This window comes from Prorops nasuta, unplaced genomic scaffold (genome assembly GCF_024137725.1).
Source record: "Prorops nasuta isolate Cenicafe-Biocafe unplaced genomic scaffold, Cenicafe_Pnas_1.2 PNAS00011, whole genome shotgun sequence".
In the NCBI taxonomy this organism is placed as follows: domain Eukaryota; kingdom Metazoa; phylum Arthropoda; class Insecta; order Hymenoptera; family Bethylidae; genus Prorops; species Prorops nasuta.
In genome coordinates, this window is record NW_027116808.1 from 6,628,199 (window position 1) to 6,645,304 (window position 17,106).

General features: G+C 32.0%; 1 protein-coding gene across 2 annotated transcripts in view; it reads left to right on the top strand.

Annotated features, from left to right (window-relative positions):
- Positions 1-16,346, top strand: part of Xpd (general transcription and DNA repair factor IIH helicase subunit Xpd) — a 94,049-nt gene extending 77,703 nt beyond the window's left edge. The window contains exons 13-14 of one of the 2 annotated variants that reach the window (XR_010823235.1): positions 12,981-13,120; positions 16,243-16,346. The gene's annotated coding sequence lies outside the window, so the exon portion shown is untranslated. Of the gene's footprint in view, positions 1-12,466; positions 12,594-12,980; positions 13,121-16,242 lie in introns of those variants that run through there. The other variant, XR_010823236.1, reaches the window with a different exon arrangement.
- The last annotated feature ends 760 nt before the right edge of the window (positions 16,347-17,106 follow it).

The following is a 17,106-nucleotide window of genomic DNA, read 5'->3' on the forward strand; positions in this document are numbered from 1 at the left end:
AAGCATTATTTGCCAATGATATGTTGTCCTTATCTTCTATATTTGAGGTTCCTACATCAATACTTCCAACAAGCGAGCCTTGAAAATATATTAATTGTTCCCTGATTGACATTTCGTCAAAGGTTAAATTCGCTGTTACCAATCCTTTATCCGTTTTCAATTTGATAGCTGCGAAAGCTTCTTTGGTGAAACCAGGGTTACCGTCAACGACTTTATACCAATCTCTTATGGTAGCTGTATGTGGAAGTAACTTATCCCAAGTTTTCCTAATATAATTATAGGCTTTTGGCGAATAAAAATGCAGAGTTAGAGCGAAGCTTCTTAACTCTGGTCCATATTTTCCCTTCTTTTTCAATTTTCTTTCAAATACTTTTTGAATATTTAATGGCATTAAATCCTGTAATTAATTTTTACACCTATTAATGAAATCAAACGTTCAGTATGCCAATGCATACTGCATGATTGTAATAGTGATTTTAATTATGAAAGTGTGTTCGCTTAGCTAGTTTACTTATGACATTTAGCCTAACGAAAACATGCGGTGATAAAGAGCAAGTGGAATATGAAAAATGTATCGAAATCTGTTTTCGTTTGATTAATAGTTGTGGATGATCAAACTAAGTGAACAAGCGTACATAATTAGGAGCATAGGATCACCATCACTACCAGTCCGTGTACATAGGCTTACTGACGTCGTTTCATCATAGCTGTTGCACATTATAATTGCAAAAAATATTATACCATTAAATCAATTGCAGCGTTATCCTCGATCAATTTTTTCTTCTGTAAATGCTTTACCAAATCTTCTAAGGTGTTTATTTTTTTCATCAATTTATACATTTTTTTGTGTAAAGATTGAACCTTTTTATTTTTATCCATAAATCTTTTCTTCACCATATTTAAAGTTCTTTTACCTCTTCTGGGTGTAGAAAAATCGTATAATTTTATTTCATTTATATATCGAGGCTCCTTATAAAGCCTTCTTTTTGGTGTTGTCGTTACAACTTCGTCATCATTATTTCCATTAGTAGAATAACCTAAAAATGTATAATATGATAAGTACAACAGAGTATAAATATAAATTACAGTAGTGCTTTAAATTAATTAAATTTAAAAATTGTATTTACGACGTATACATTCATTACCCATTGTAGGAAACACAGATGATACAGATTGTATACTTGTTACTGCTGCTTCATTTACCACAGTTGAGATGCTTTCAGCTGATGGTTCCAACAAAGTTGGTGGTTCGTTCAAGCCTACTAATACAAAAGTGTAACTTGCACTTATGACGCTTAAACATTTTAAATAAAGTTATATAAAACAAAATGAAGAACTTGAATCAAATAGTATAAATATAAATTACAGTACCTTAAATGAATAATATATTGAAAGTTTTATTTACCAGGTATACAATCATTAACCATTGAAGAGAAAACAGATGTTTCAGGTGATTCGGAAGATACACTTGTCACTAATGCTACATTTGCCACAGTTGAAACTTTTTCGGCTGATGGTTCCAATGATGTTGGTGGTTCGTATAAGCCTACCGACATAAAAGTTTTATTTACATTTATTATGCTTAAACATTTGAATATAAACAAATTATAACATGAAGAAAATTTTCACTAGCCTAATGTTACTGGTAATGCTGGTAATGGATTTATATTTTTAGATGGAATTGAATTAAGCATTAATCTTCTCTTTTTTGAACTAATTGTTGGATAGCCTATATAATTTCTATCTTCAAAGTGTGATGAACAGATTACCAAAGAGGAAATGTCATCTATACCATCAGTTAACCCACAAATTTTCATCCAAGCTAAACACAAGGTCTTGTCTGCAGGAAATCTAAAAAATGAAGCACCTATTAATAGAAGGACTTTTAAGTGGAGTAATTTTTATGCTATTATAAAAAATTATGCTATAAAATATTACTTTATTCATACACATACTTATGTAAAACTATGTTGTTACTTCGCTTGCTTTTGCATATATAACATCTGTATGCCCCAGGCATTTTCAAATCTGAAATGATTTCAATAGACATGAAATAAATAAAACATATTTGTATTTAAAATAAATTTTCAAGTTCATAAGATGTTATAACCTATATGTTTAAACCGCTGTCGTGATAAAAGCGTTTATAGGTTACTCAAGCAGCGGGCTGCAGAAACTCGCATGCGCATAAGCATTCTTGGAGAGCGTGTCTAGTTATACTAATACACTTCAAGTATTTTACTTGTGTGTTCAGATAAGTAGGAAAACTAAGAGACAGAGATATACCTCTGTCCTCCAGTGTTACTCCCCGACTTTCGGCCAAGTCCGCAATATAGTAGTATTACATATATGGCATCCTGTGCTAAATTGATTCGTGTGTTAATACCTGTAAGATTTGGAGTAAACCATACTATAGTAAAAATATGTGAAATTGGAATAAACTATAGCTAACAGTTTAGACAACTGCAAAGAATATTTAGTACGTTTTGGCTATTAATCTTGAGTCTTGGCGAGGGGAAGTTAGAATCAGAGGGGCGAGGGGATTTTTAGGGAGTTTGTCCGTAGCTGTCAAATGGCGCGATTAACCCTCAATTTTATATCATCAACAAAAATAATATTTTCGGAAAACGATTGTGGAAAAGAAGGAAGGATTTTAGTAAATAACAGAGAAAGAAAAATATATTAGAAGAGTATTAATTAATATCAAAACAAAAATTATTGTAAATTTTTAAGGAAATATACTTTGTGATTATTTTATTTTTGTTACAGGTGAAATTCTGTTCCTGATGAATTTCAATTAAGGGAAAAAGTACTTATAGATCAATAAATGAAAAAGCATTAAATTATAAAGCATTTCTGTGTAGTCCAGTCATTTCAATAATTGTGACATAATGTTATAACAGTGAATGTGTAAGCGATTGGTGTATATACAACCAAGTTTTATTGTAAATTAGTAATGATGTACAATAATGTTTTGATTGCTACTTTTATAAATTAAAACTAGTTCAATTAACCGATTATTTATATTTCTTCCCTTATTCCAAATTCTATATACACATAGTACGTAATTGCATATTCTCATATTAGTCATATATTCTTTAAATTACTAACAAAATTACTACAATTTTATATTTGTAGGGCATAACTGTTTCTTGCAATGATTTTTATTATTCGATCAATGTAAGACAAGTTGTATAGTGTTTCTGCTAAAGCTTTATTGATCCACCACATCCTTCCACATCTTGTGTGACATTTATTTGGCTCCGTTGCACTATTTTCTTCTAGTCTATAACATATAACATTAATTTTCTAATCATTTATACATACACACAGATCTGATAATACTGCTGATCTGCAATTATTTTTGTAATAGTTGAAATGATTGTTAAACCATTGTCTTGTTTAATTTGTAAAATGGACATTTGAATGATACTATTAAAATTTGGCATCTTTTCTGCGAGATATGTTCTCATAATACTTGTGAAAATAAAGTTCTTTAAAAGGTATTTGTATACTGCTAAATTCATCTTGTTTTCAGCTTCAAATAGTTTTCCCACTACACACATAGATATCCATTTTGAATATAGAATACATATTTCATTACATCTATTATGATGTTGTTAGGATTGATAGAAAGACATATCAATTCGTTGAAAATTATATAATATATATCTAGTAAAAAGATAAATTAAGATTTTAGAACAAATGAATTTCACAAACAAATAGGAGTAACAAAATATGTATCATATATTGAGGATGGATATCCAAATGTGAAGTTGGATAATTATTTGAAGCTAAAAACAAGAAGCATTCAGCAGTACATTTAAATGTATTGGAGAACAACATTCTCTCAAATGTAAAGAGAAGATATCCTATGGAAGAGGTGCCAAACATTATAAGCACAATATTCAAGTGTCCATTTTTCAAATTTAACAGAACAATGGTTTACCAATCATCTTAATATTTATAAAATCAGTTAGTTAATAGAATAGCCATATCCAAGTGTATTTAAAAATAGCACAAAAATATTGGTATATGTTGAAAACTTGAAAAAGGGACTAACAAGGAAAATAGATGTCATACAAGATGTGGAAAGATGTGGTGGATCAATAAGACATTTGCAGAAACCCTTTGCAATTTGTCTTACATTGATCGAATAATAAAAATCATTGCAACAAACAGTTATGCCCTACAAATATAAAATTGTAGTAATTTTGTTAGTAATTTAAAGAATATATGACTAATATGAGAATATGTAATTACGTACTATGTGTATATAGAATTTGGATTAAGGGAAGAAATATAAATAATAGGTTAATTGAACTAGTTTTAATTTATAAAAGTAGCAATAAAAACATTATCGTACATCATTACTAATTTACAATAAAACTTGGTTGTATATATGCCAATTGGTTACACATTCACTGTTATAACATTATGTCTCAATTATTGAAATGACTGGGCTACACAGAAATGCTTTATAATTTAATGCTTTTTCATTTATTGATCTATAAGTACTTTTTTCCTTAATTGAAACTCATCAGAAACAGGATTTCACCTGTAACAAAAATAAAATAATCAAAAAGTATATTTCCTTAAAAATTTACAATAATTTTCATGTTTTGTTATTAATTAATACTTATCTGATATGTTTTTTCTTCTCTGTTATTTACTAAAATCCTTTCTTCTTTTCCGCAATCGTTTTCCGAAAATATTATTCTTGTTTACAATTCAAAAATGAAGGTTAACCGCGCCATTTGATAGCTAAGGTGCTAAGGGGCGTTTTCCATTTACAGACTCAGGCTTAGCGCACATAGAATTACTTAAAGCTTTAAGTTGAGAACTTACGTTACGTGACACGTAGGAATGCCGTACGTCAAGACACAAAGAAGTTGGCTTGCGTTGCGACTTGCACAAAAGGTGTTTAGCAAATTAGATATTGATGATCCATAGTTTAACTTGATTCGCTTGCTGGCTAAAAAGAAAATATATTGCAATTCAAAAATTAGAATTACAACAAAATTCAGAGGTAATCAATAAAATAAGAAAGAAAATATATGTTAAACTTCTTTAAAAATATAACCTTTTATTCTTTTGTAATTTCAGATATTCGTTATTTGATAAAATTCTGTCACATCGAATGGACAAAATGAAGTGTTTATATTTGTCACAATTGATATAATTAGACTTGTTGGTTTCTATATAAATGAAATTATAATTAATGTAAAATAAAAGTACGACAAATACTTGAATAAATATTAGTAGAAATTTGTTAATTGTGATAAATTTTTAAATGTTTAAAATATCTCTCATTTTTATAGAAAAATGAAATTTAGAAGGTCGTTTAAAGTAAAACTTTTACTTTTAATCACTACATTACTTTATTACATTAAATTGAAAAGAACATACATTCATAAAAGATGGAGAACTAGGAGATGGGTTATAAGACCTATTAACCAATTAAGGAAAGAGCAAGGGGAATTTTACAATCTCTTTAAAGAATTGAAGTATGATGACAAGATGTTTTTCAAATATTCAAGGTTAAATCTTCAACATTTTCAAAAACTATTACAGCTCTTAAGACCTTCGTTAACTAAAAAAAATAAAAGGGCAATTTGTCCAGAACAAAGACTTATTATACTATTAAGGTAACAATTTTTAAAAATGAAATATTAGTATCTTAGTAAAGATTTACTGAAAAGTTTATTAAAGGAGTTTTCCTTTCTACAGGTATCTTGCAACTGGAAATTCGACCTCAAGTTTGGCTTTTTCATTTCGCATTGGTCAGTCCACTGTCAGAAATATAATTAAAGAAACATGTGTAGCTATCGTAAATACATTAAGACAAACATATTTGAAATGTCCTACAGAAAATGAATGGAAAAATATTGTTGAAGGCTACTGGAAACGTTGGAATATGCCAAATTGCTTCGGAGCTATTGATGGGAAGCATATTTTACTGCGATGCCCTCCAAATTCTGGATCCTTATTCTTCAATTACAAAAAACAATTTAGCATTGTACTTTTAGCTGTGTCAGATGATTTGTATAAATTCAGTTTAGTAGATATAGGCTCATATGGTGGAAATAGTGACGGGGGGATTTTTGAACATAGTAATATTGGAATAAATTTAAAAAATAACAATTTAAATTTGCCTAAATCTTTGGGTCGCCTTCCCAATAGTGATATTATATTGAATGGATATTTTATAGCAGATTCTGCGTTTCCACTATCCATAAATTTAATGAAGCCATACTCAGGTAACAACTTATCAGAAGAACAAAAAATTTATAACTATCGGTTGTCTAGAGTTAGAAGAACTGTTGAAAGCGCTTTTGGCATATTTGCGAACCGGTGGAGAGTTTTTCACACACCTATATGTGTTCTTCCAACTACAGCGGATTATATTAAGAGACACGGTAGTGTCTCGACGGCAAGTACATAAAAGTAGAAAAAGTCATGCCTATACCGCCGTCGAGGCACTACTCTCTTATACAGCTAGTTGGGGCGTCCTAATTTTCAAACCGATTTTTCTCCGCGAATAATCCATTGCCATTATTTAAGTAAAGCTTTTTTTAAAATGGTTTTGAAAAAGCTTTCATTTACGCCTAAGAACATCAAAATCAGTTCACGCAATCCAGAGATCTCATACTCTGTTAGCTATATATATATCGAAAATTAAAATTTTCCTTCATAATCTTCTTCTCCAGTCAGCAATGTCAGGATGTATGTCTCGGGCTGAAGTTGGTCGCTAAAAAAGAATGACGTCATTTTCACAACGCTTTCAACATAATATACTCAACGACCAAACTATATGTATATGGTTGTGAACTGTCAATTAAAATCGATATAATCGATAATTAATTCGGCGACTATATATTGAACTGTGTAAATTGTAATGTGAGTTTATTTTTATTTAATGCAGTGAGGTTATTCATCGTGTTGCGATATTGCATCTGTTAAATTTCTACAATCACAAATAAATTCAATTAACAGTGACTGAAGGATTCGCGAATTAGATAAGTATAACATTATATTTTACAATGCAGGATGTAGTATACTTTGTGGTCTTTCTTTTTCAGATTAAATCAAAACAGAAAATTTTCATTTTCATTGATGAGGATAGAGCTGACTGGATTAAATAAGATTAATATTTACAACTCTGTGCCTATGAGAAGTATACTTTCAACATTAATGTGCATCGGTCATTATCAGGAGGATATTAATTGAAAGAAATTGTTAAGGTAATCATATGCTAAACTTTCAGGTATTGAAATCATTAATCAAATACATGTTTTGCTTTTTGTTTTCTTTAAACTGATATTGATTGTAACTATCCGATAGGTTATATCATATATATACGAACAAATATTTCAGATTAAATTATGGCAATGCTTATTTGAAAGATATGAAATATTCCAAAGAATCTTCATTTACGTAAAATACAAGTTGACCAGTATTTGGATTTGAACAAATTATACGGTAGTAGATGTTTACAAAAGATGCGAAGACAACCAAATATTACAGAAGATAGGTCAACAAGCAATAAAGAAAATGGAGACGGGGCAAAATCAAATACTGGTAAGCAACTGAGATGCTTCATGTTGCTTCAAATATTTATTTTCTTTGAAGATTAAGATGGTTAAATGATGAATTTGATTTCAGGCTTACTCATAGTGTTATCATTTAGTATTTTACAGTCACTGTGGAAGTGTCTTATAGCAAATGGTAATACTTGTACTTTGACTTAAATACATTTGGTACAATAGAGTTAAAAATCCAAGGAAGAAGGTTCGCTCACATACTGACTATTGGAGTTGAATCAAACATTGGGCTTTTCATTCCTGCATTCTGGTATTTGAAACAGGCAAGGATGAAAGCATTGAAAGATTGGCAAAGTAAGATTAAGCCAATATTCAGAAAAACGTCATCCATTGCTCAACGGTATTTTAAAGATGAGATTCATTGGATGAAATTCTGTAAAATTGAGTTAATAGCTTGATTGTTTTCCTCTGTTACCTATATGCTCGTATTCTAGGCCAAAGGTAATATACTGGTCATTGGTATGGATGAAAAAATGCAATGTTTATTCTCAATTGAAAGTCAGTCCAAAAATTAATGGTTTCTACTCCATTTTGTAGCACCAGAAGTCCGACCAGTTTCAACAGTGTATAGAAATTAGCGAAACAAACATCTGAGGACTCTGGCACATGAAATGTTATAAGGATAGAACATACGGTGAATAAATTTGGGAAAATGAAAGCAGTATATCTAAAATAGAGACTTCCATTTCATTAATTTGTGTATTTTCTAGTTTATATTGATGAAAAGAAAATACAAATGGCACTATTTTGCTTGAAAAAGAGCCCTGATTCATAGCTGATATTGGGAGTAACAGTTAAGTAAAAGAGATGAATTTCTAAGCAAATTCTTAAAAGTGAAGGGCTTGTAGATGATTTTGGGTATACAATTTTGGAATTGAAAATCACATATTTGATGAGAATTATAACAAAATCATGTAGATCTGTAAATATGAAAAGAATTCATGATTGCAATATTTAACATGTGATGGGGCATACGGTGAATAAATTTAGGAAGCTGAAAATTATATATCTAAAGAAGAGGGGCATCCATTGCAGGAGTTGGTGTATTTCCTAGTTTATATTAATGAAAGGAAAATATAAATGGCATTAATGTGCTGGAGAAAGTGCCATAATGCAAAGTTGATATTGAGAGTGACAGCTAAGAAAAAGGTGGAAAAATGAGTAAATTCATAAGAAAATCTTTGAGAGGGAAAAACTTGCAGGTGATTTTGGGCATACAACTTTGGAATTAGAAATCACATAGTTGATGAAAATTATAATAAAATCATGTAGATGTGTAAATATAAAAGTAATTCAGGATTTCAATATTTCACATGTAATAGAACATACGATGTGTAACTTCAGGAAACTGAAAGCAGTATACCTAAAAATCATAGGCTTCCATTACATTAACTGGTATATATTTTACAGTTTATATTAATGAAAAGAATATACAAATGTCACTAGTTTATCAGGGAAAGAGCCATAAAGCAAAAGTTATAGTGAGAGCAACAAACTAAGAAAAAGGTGGATTTAAAGGTAAATTTAGAAATAAATTTTTGAAAGCGAGAGGCTTTAAAATGATTTTGGTTATAAGATGTTGAAAATATAATTCAAACAGTCATTGAATCCTATGTTAAATGCATCTAAAAGTGTAATTATGATAAGAATTGTAATATTATGTATTTTATTTATTAGATTAATAAATTAATATCTCGAATTGAAGCATTACATTATGGAACGATCACAACATTGGAAAATGTTTTGTAAGATTGAATTAGTTAAAACAATTTTTTAGTTTTAATTCCTATATTCTTACAAAACGTTATAAGATCCCACAAAAAAACAAGCTTCGTTTGTAAAAAATGGACGGCAAGTACATAAGTCGTATCTAGCATGATTAACATATAATAATATAAAATATTTTAATTAAAAAAAGATAGTGAAATCCAAATGTTAGGCAAGTATAAATTTTTACCATGGCGAAAATTGAAATTTGGAAAAAAGTAAATAGCAATACAAAAATTACTTGCCGGGACCGTTGTATGCAGTCGTATTAAATAGCGACATTTATAACTTACGAGAAGTAATGCTTATATAGCAAGATAACGACTTACACATGGATATTACGGGCCCGGCAAGTAATTTTTGTATTGCTATTTACTTTTTTCCAAATTTCAATTTTCGCCATGGTAAAAATTTATACTTGCCTAACATTTGGATTTCACTATCTTTTTTTAATTAAAATATTTTATATTATTATATGTTAATCATGCTAGATACGACTTATGTACTTGCCGTCCATTTTTTACAAACGAAGCTTGTTTTTTTGTGGGATAACAATAACTGGAGTTATTTTACATAATTATATTATGTGTGAAGAACAAAAAGATAATCTAATGAAATATAGTCAGAAACTTTACTGTAATGAAGAATTAAGTTACGATTGGATAGATACACAACACCCACATAATAGCAACATCGCAACAGCGATAAGTCAAAGAGATATTCTCAAGGAATATTTTACCTCTAGTGGAATAGTAGCTTTTCAACAAGATTATGTTCACAGAGGTCAATATTCGGAATATTGATTGATATCTTACATTGTTCTTGATGTTGCGTTCAAATAATTACTACAGACTACTACCAAAGGTGTATTTTCATACTAAGTATTTTTATTTATAACTTTGCATAACATACAATAGAACAATTAATATACAGGGTGTTTCACGTAAGGCGCCCCAGCTCGAAAAGAGAACTTAGAGCGCATGGTGGGGGCAGATGCATCTAATTGGCCGCGGTTGGAGAGAGAGAGAGAGAGAGTAAGAGAAAGAGGACAAGAGTTGACCAAAGATGACTGGTGTGAGCGGGGAAGGGAGGGGCAGCGATACGCTAGGCGTATCGTATACCAATGTATAGCTCTTTCCTTCTCCAATTATTATTTCTCTCTTGATCCTCGATCGGGATAGGGATGGGAGAGCAATACGCTAGGTGTATCGTCTAGTAAAGGATAGCTCTATCCTTCTCCACGTTATTCCTTCTCTCTTCCTCCGCGGCCAATTAGATGCATCTGCCCCCTCCATGCGCTCTGAGTCCTCATTTCGAGCTGGGGCGCCTTACGTGAAACACCCTGTATATATATATATATATATATATATATATATTACTATTTAGAGTATTGCAAAGCATTTAAGCAGTTAAAATATTTTTTGGAAACCAAATACTTATGAAGTGACCCTTAAATGATACAAATTATTTTATGGATATTCTATATTCACTAAGAATTATAAGAAAATAGTACATGAGAAGTCGCATGTTTCTATGTACGTACTACATATAAATAGTAATATCTGCAGTTATAAATTAGCACATAAATCTACGTAATCTTTTGTACGATTTTAATTTCATAAACAACAAAGTTTACATATTGATTGAAATAAATAATACTCTTATTTATTTTAAAACTATCTCAAACAGAAATATTAATTAAAACATACTTTTTTTTTACTTATTATTTTTACGTAGTCAAATACATATAATAAATGAAATTATAATTATTTAACAAAAAAATAAAGATCATAAATTAATTAAATCAAATAATACTCTAGTTTCTTTTCAACCTATCACAGACAGAACAGTTAAAACAGACTTTCTTTTAGTTGTTGTTTCTATATGAAAATATAGATATTACACAAACCCTGTCAGTACTTTGTCTTTGACATTTAGATAATAAAATAAAGTAAACAATTTTGCGTGTTAAAGCAATGACAACCGGTAGATCAATAATAAATAACATTATTATATTTCATCCACAGTCGAAAATAATACTTGCATCAATTTTTGCTTTTTTATTGATCTTTCAGGTTCATTATATCTTTGCAATTCCATTGCAATATAACTACCAAACGCGGATTCAGCTGATTTTTCAACCTCTTCTGAGGAATCAGCTGATAAAATATTTGTTAGATTGTTTATGACTCCCAAAATTTCATCTTCGTTACATTTACGTTTCATGCTTTTAGTTTCGATGTTTTGTTCCTTATTCTTTTTAATTTCTGTAACATAACTTTTCTTTTGTGAAGATATATTAATATTTTCAATATTGTCTAAATCGTCAGACGTTTCTTTTATATTTGTTACATTACTGAAGGTTCTAGAAATGTAATAATTATTATCAAGTTTATACTAGAATTTATTGATAAGGCAAAAATAATATTTGTTTAACTACCTTCGTCTTTGAATATATGAATCTAAAAATGACAATTGTTTTAATAATGGGCATTTACTCTCTACAGTTGCTGCACTGCCAGTTTTTATGTATCTGTTACTTTTCTGAAATCTATTATACTTCTCTCTTAATGAACGAATTTTTTTTTGGCAATACTGAGGTGTGTAATGATCCCCTGACAAAGAAAAACAATATTAAATTAATTATTAATGGCAAACGAGTATTTATAACCTTACTTACCACACATTTTATTTATCATTATTTTCGAAATTTCTAGCCATGCGTTATCTTTTACTAGCGTATCTTTAAAATCTTTATGACTTTTATCATATAAAAATCGACGCTCTCTATATAAATCTATTAGGTAACAATCATTTACATTTTCTGTTATTTGTATATCATCGACTTCAGCTTCATCATTATTGTCTATCGAGACATCAGAGGAAGGTATAACAGAAGAGCAATATAAATGGTCCATAATTTGCTTTTAAAAGTATCACAGATTTTTATCAAGTAATAAATATTTGAAATTACAAAAGAACAAAAGGTTATATTTTTAAAGAAGTTTAACATATATTTTCTTTCTTATTTTATTGATTACCTCTGAATTTTGTTGTAATTCTAATTTTTGAATTGCAATATATTTTAATTTTAGCCAGCAAGCGAATCAAGTTAAACTGTGGATCATCAATATCTAATTTGCTAAACACCTTTTGTGCAAGTCGCAACGCAAGCCAACTTCTTTGTGTCTTGACGTACGGCATTCCTACGTGTCACGTAACGTAAGTTCTCAACGTAAAGCTTTAAGTAATTCTATGTGCGCTAAGCCTCAAATCGACAGAAGTCAACAGAAGTCGACTCATATTTACTTTAAAATAATTTTGTTGACAAATCGGTACTACCAACATTAAATCAGTCTATCACGATAAAAATTAAGCACTATGACGATAACTGTAGCAGAGAATCATATTTGAAATTTTGAATTTTTGAATGACTTGTAAATAAAAGTAAAACTGATCTGTGAGCTACGTTGTATATTAACTGAAATTTTTTAATTATAAACATGGAGAGCGATAAAGAATCAATTGACGGAAAAAATAGTATATTATTAATCGTTTTGAAACATTTAATAAGTAAAAACTATTCATTCCAATTAATAATTTTTGTAGGTGCTATTTGGGATCGAAATGCTACTTTAGCATTACTCAGCATCTATGAGGCAAATTTACATCTCATGGATCACCCGAGAAAGAAAACAAAAGTTTGGGAGATTATATACAATAAATTACACGATATTTTCGATATTGATGTAAGTAAATAGTAGCTTTTATAGTAATTGTGTCGTACAGGTTATATACATGTTGAAAGCTTACTGCTATGTATGTTTTATGCTTATACACGGTGTCACAGCGACACTAGTCAAAAATTGAAGGGGTGATAAAGGAGGCAATAAGGAACGATTATTATTAATATATGTGTTATCTCAAACCTTTCAGCTCTTCTCTGCAGCCCTTCAAAGTTCCTACGTCGGTGAGCGCTTGAGTTAATAGTAGTGTCAGGCGTCAGCTGACCGGTACAGTCCGACCAGGGCTGTAGTTGTTGTTGCGGCAGACTTCTAGCTCCTGCTCCTCTCTGTTCATAAAAGGAACTTATAAAAATTGTTCAATGTGTTTTCCGTTATTGGAGACACAAAGTTCATATCGCCTTCGTAAGGAATCGCGCACATGACCAAAAATTCCAGGCGTTTCGCGAACGGTTTCACAGGCAGCCACAATTCGTGCGAGCAGTTCTTCCTTGGTGTGAACGGGAGTTTGGTACACAAGAGCCTTTAAATGACCCCATAAGAAGAAATCTAATGGGGTAAGGTCTGGAGATCGTGGCGGCCAGGCAAACTCACTACCTCTGCCGATCCAACTGCGTGGAAATTTTTGCAACACGAATTGTACTGCACTTCGCGTAAAGTGAGCCGGTGCTCCGTCGCTTTGGAACTACATTATCTTTCGGATAGATAATGGGACGTTTTCCATAAGCGTTGGTAACGACTCGCGTAAAAATGCTTCGTAATTCGCACCAGTTAATCGCGACGGTAATACGTACGGCCCGATTATGTCGTCACCAACTATACCTGCCCAAACATTAACGGAAAACCGATTTTGTACGTGTACGACAGCCGTAGCATGAGGGTTTTTCGAATTCCACACATGACTATTCCTTAAATTAAAGAAGCCGTTGCGAGTAAAGCACGCTTCATCTGTGAAAAGTACGTAGCGCGAAAAGTCTGGATCTGTCGCACATTTTCTTAAAAATCGGGCACAAAATTGTTTACGCTTCACAAAGTCACTGCCACTTAAAAGCTGAACTTTTCTTAAATGATACGGGTGCAAGCCTTCTTCATTTAAGACACGCCAAACACTCATTCTGTCCGATTGTAGTTCGTATGCAAGAGCTCTAGTGCTGATTTTTGGCTCCTCGTTGACACGTTCGAGCACTGCTTCCTCAAATTCAACAGATCGCGTTGTACAATTAGAGGTTTCTGGAGCCCTTCGCTTCACCGATCATGTTTCGCGTAATTTTTGTGCGATAGACAAAAATATTCTTCGATCTGGGTGCTTTCGGTTTGGGTAACGTTCTCGATAGATACGCGCGGCCTCCATCGAATTACCGCAAGCCATTCCGTACACGAAATGCATATCAGCAAGTTCGGCAAATGAATAATCACCATCCATTTTTAATTCGCAATAGACGCTAAATTTTAGTTCAATGTTCTCGAAACGAAGACACGAATAATAATAGTGCTAAATTTTTAGCTTCTGCGTTAAAACAAAAGCCGTGCATTGCTATGTTTACATTTTTTCAACAAAATGAATTGATAGAGTTCTTACTAATTTGGCCACTAAAAAAATGTAAACATAGCAATGCACGGCTTTTGTTTTAACGCAGAAGCTAAAAATCTAGCACTATTATTATTCGTGTCTTCGTTTCGAGAACATTGAACTAAAATTTAGCGTCCATTGCGAATTAAAAATGGATGGTGATTATTCATTTGCCGAACTTGCTGATATGCATTTCGTGTACAGGATGGCTTTTGGTAATTCGATGGAGGCCGCGCGTATCTATCGAGAACGTTACCCAAACCGAAAGCACCCAGATCGAAGAATATTTTTGTCTATCGCACAAAGATTACGCGAAACAGGATCGGTGAAGCGAAGGGCTCCAGAAACCTCTAATCGTACAACGCGATCTGTTGAATTTGAGGAAGCAGTGCTCGAACGTGTCAACGAGGAGCCAGAAATCAGCACTAGAGCTCTTGCGTACGAACTACAATCGGACAGAATGAGTGTTTGGCGTGTCTTAAATGAAGAAGGCTTGCACCCGTATCATTTAAGAAAAGTTCAGCTTTTAAGTGGCAGTGACTTTGTGAAGCGTAAACAATTTTGTGCCCGATTTTTAAGAAAATGTGCGACAGATCCAGACTTTTCGCGCTACGTACTTTTCACAGATGAAGCGTGCTTTACTCGCAACGGCTTCTTTAATTTAAAGAATAGTCATGTGTGGAATTCGGAAAACCCTCATGCTACGGCTGTCGTACACGTACAAAATCGGTTTTCCGTTAATGTTTGGGCAGGTATAGTTGGTGACGACCTAATCGGGCCGTACGTATTACCGTCGCGAGTAACTGGTGCGAATTACGAAGCATTTTTACGCGTGTCGTTACCAACGATTTTGGAAAACGTCCCATTATCTATCCGAAAGATAATGTGGTTCCAAAGCGACGGAGCACCAGCTCACTTTACGCGAAGTGCAGTACAATTTGTGTTGCAAATATTTCCACGCAGTTGGATCGGCAGAGGTAGTGAGTTTGCTTGGCCGCCACGATCTCCAGACCTTACCCCATTAGATTTCTTCTTATGGGGTTATTTAAAGGCTCTTGTGTACCAAACTCCCGTTCACACGAAGGAAGAACTGCTCGCACGAATTGTGGCTGCCTGTGAAACCGTTCGCGAAACGCCTGGAATTTTTGGTCGTGTGCGCGATTCCTTACGAAGGCGATATGAACTTTGTGTCTCCAATAACGGAAGACACATTGAACAATTTTTATAAGTTCCTTTTATGAACAGAGAGGAGCAGGAGCTAGGAGTCTGCCGCAACAACAACTACAGCCATGGTCGGACTGTACCGGTCAGCTGACGCCTGACACTACTATTAACTCAAGCGCTCACCGACGTAGAAACTTTGAAGGGCTGCAGAGAAGAGCTGAAAGGTTTGAGATAACACATATATTAATAATAATCGTTCCTTATTGCCTCCTTTATCACCCCTTCAATTTTTGACTAGTGTCGCTGTGACACCGTGTATATACATCTATATTTATATGTATTATATAATTTCATTAAATCAAATTCTTATTTACTTTAAATGACTATAAATCAGATAAAATGGAAAATGGGTGCTCTACTTAAAAAATACAAAGAGTGTGTTGACAATAATGCTCAGTTAGGAAGAAATGCTAAAACCTTTCCGTTCTTTCGAGAAATGGATGACATTTTTGACAAAGGAAAAGATTGTAGCAAAAAGCACATTTTCTCGTCCAAGGTTGCTACAACAAAATCTGTTCTACATACTACACAAAAAACATATTTAGAACCTTCAACATCATTTGCAGAAGATACTGCAGCAGAAATATTTACAGGAAATTTATCACTATCTGCAGAAGAAACAGAAGTAACTGAAAAGCCTGGGATTGTTAATTTTGAAGAGGCACTTGTGGAAAAGTCATCGTCTGATACAGTAGAAGGCTTTCTACAACCATTAGATGCATGTATTTCCAAAAAAGATTGCCAGTCTTTGACTTCCAATAACAAATATGCCATACAAAAAAAAAAATTACTAAAGAAAATAAATGTCAAGATAATAGGCTGAAGGTAAAGAAAGATATATTAAATAATAAATTGCTTGATTATATAAGCAAGAGAATAGACAATGAGAAAGAAAATGATGAAAAAAGGACAGTATTTTTACAGCAAAAAGAAGAGGGTCTACAATTAAAAAGAAAACATTATCTTCTTAAAGAAGTAGAAGCTAAAGAGAAAAAGGAATATTTGGCACAAAAATTAAAACAGAATGAGATTAAAAATGTGGCTATAATTGAAATTGAAAATAAAAAATTGAAATTATTACAAAAGTTGTTAAAAACTAATATTTCTGATTCTGAATAGAAAGCATTTACTTAGTTCATATGCTGTAAAGATTATATAGTTAGTGTTAAATTATATAAATACTCTTGTTCATATGTGA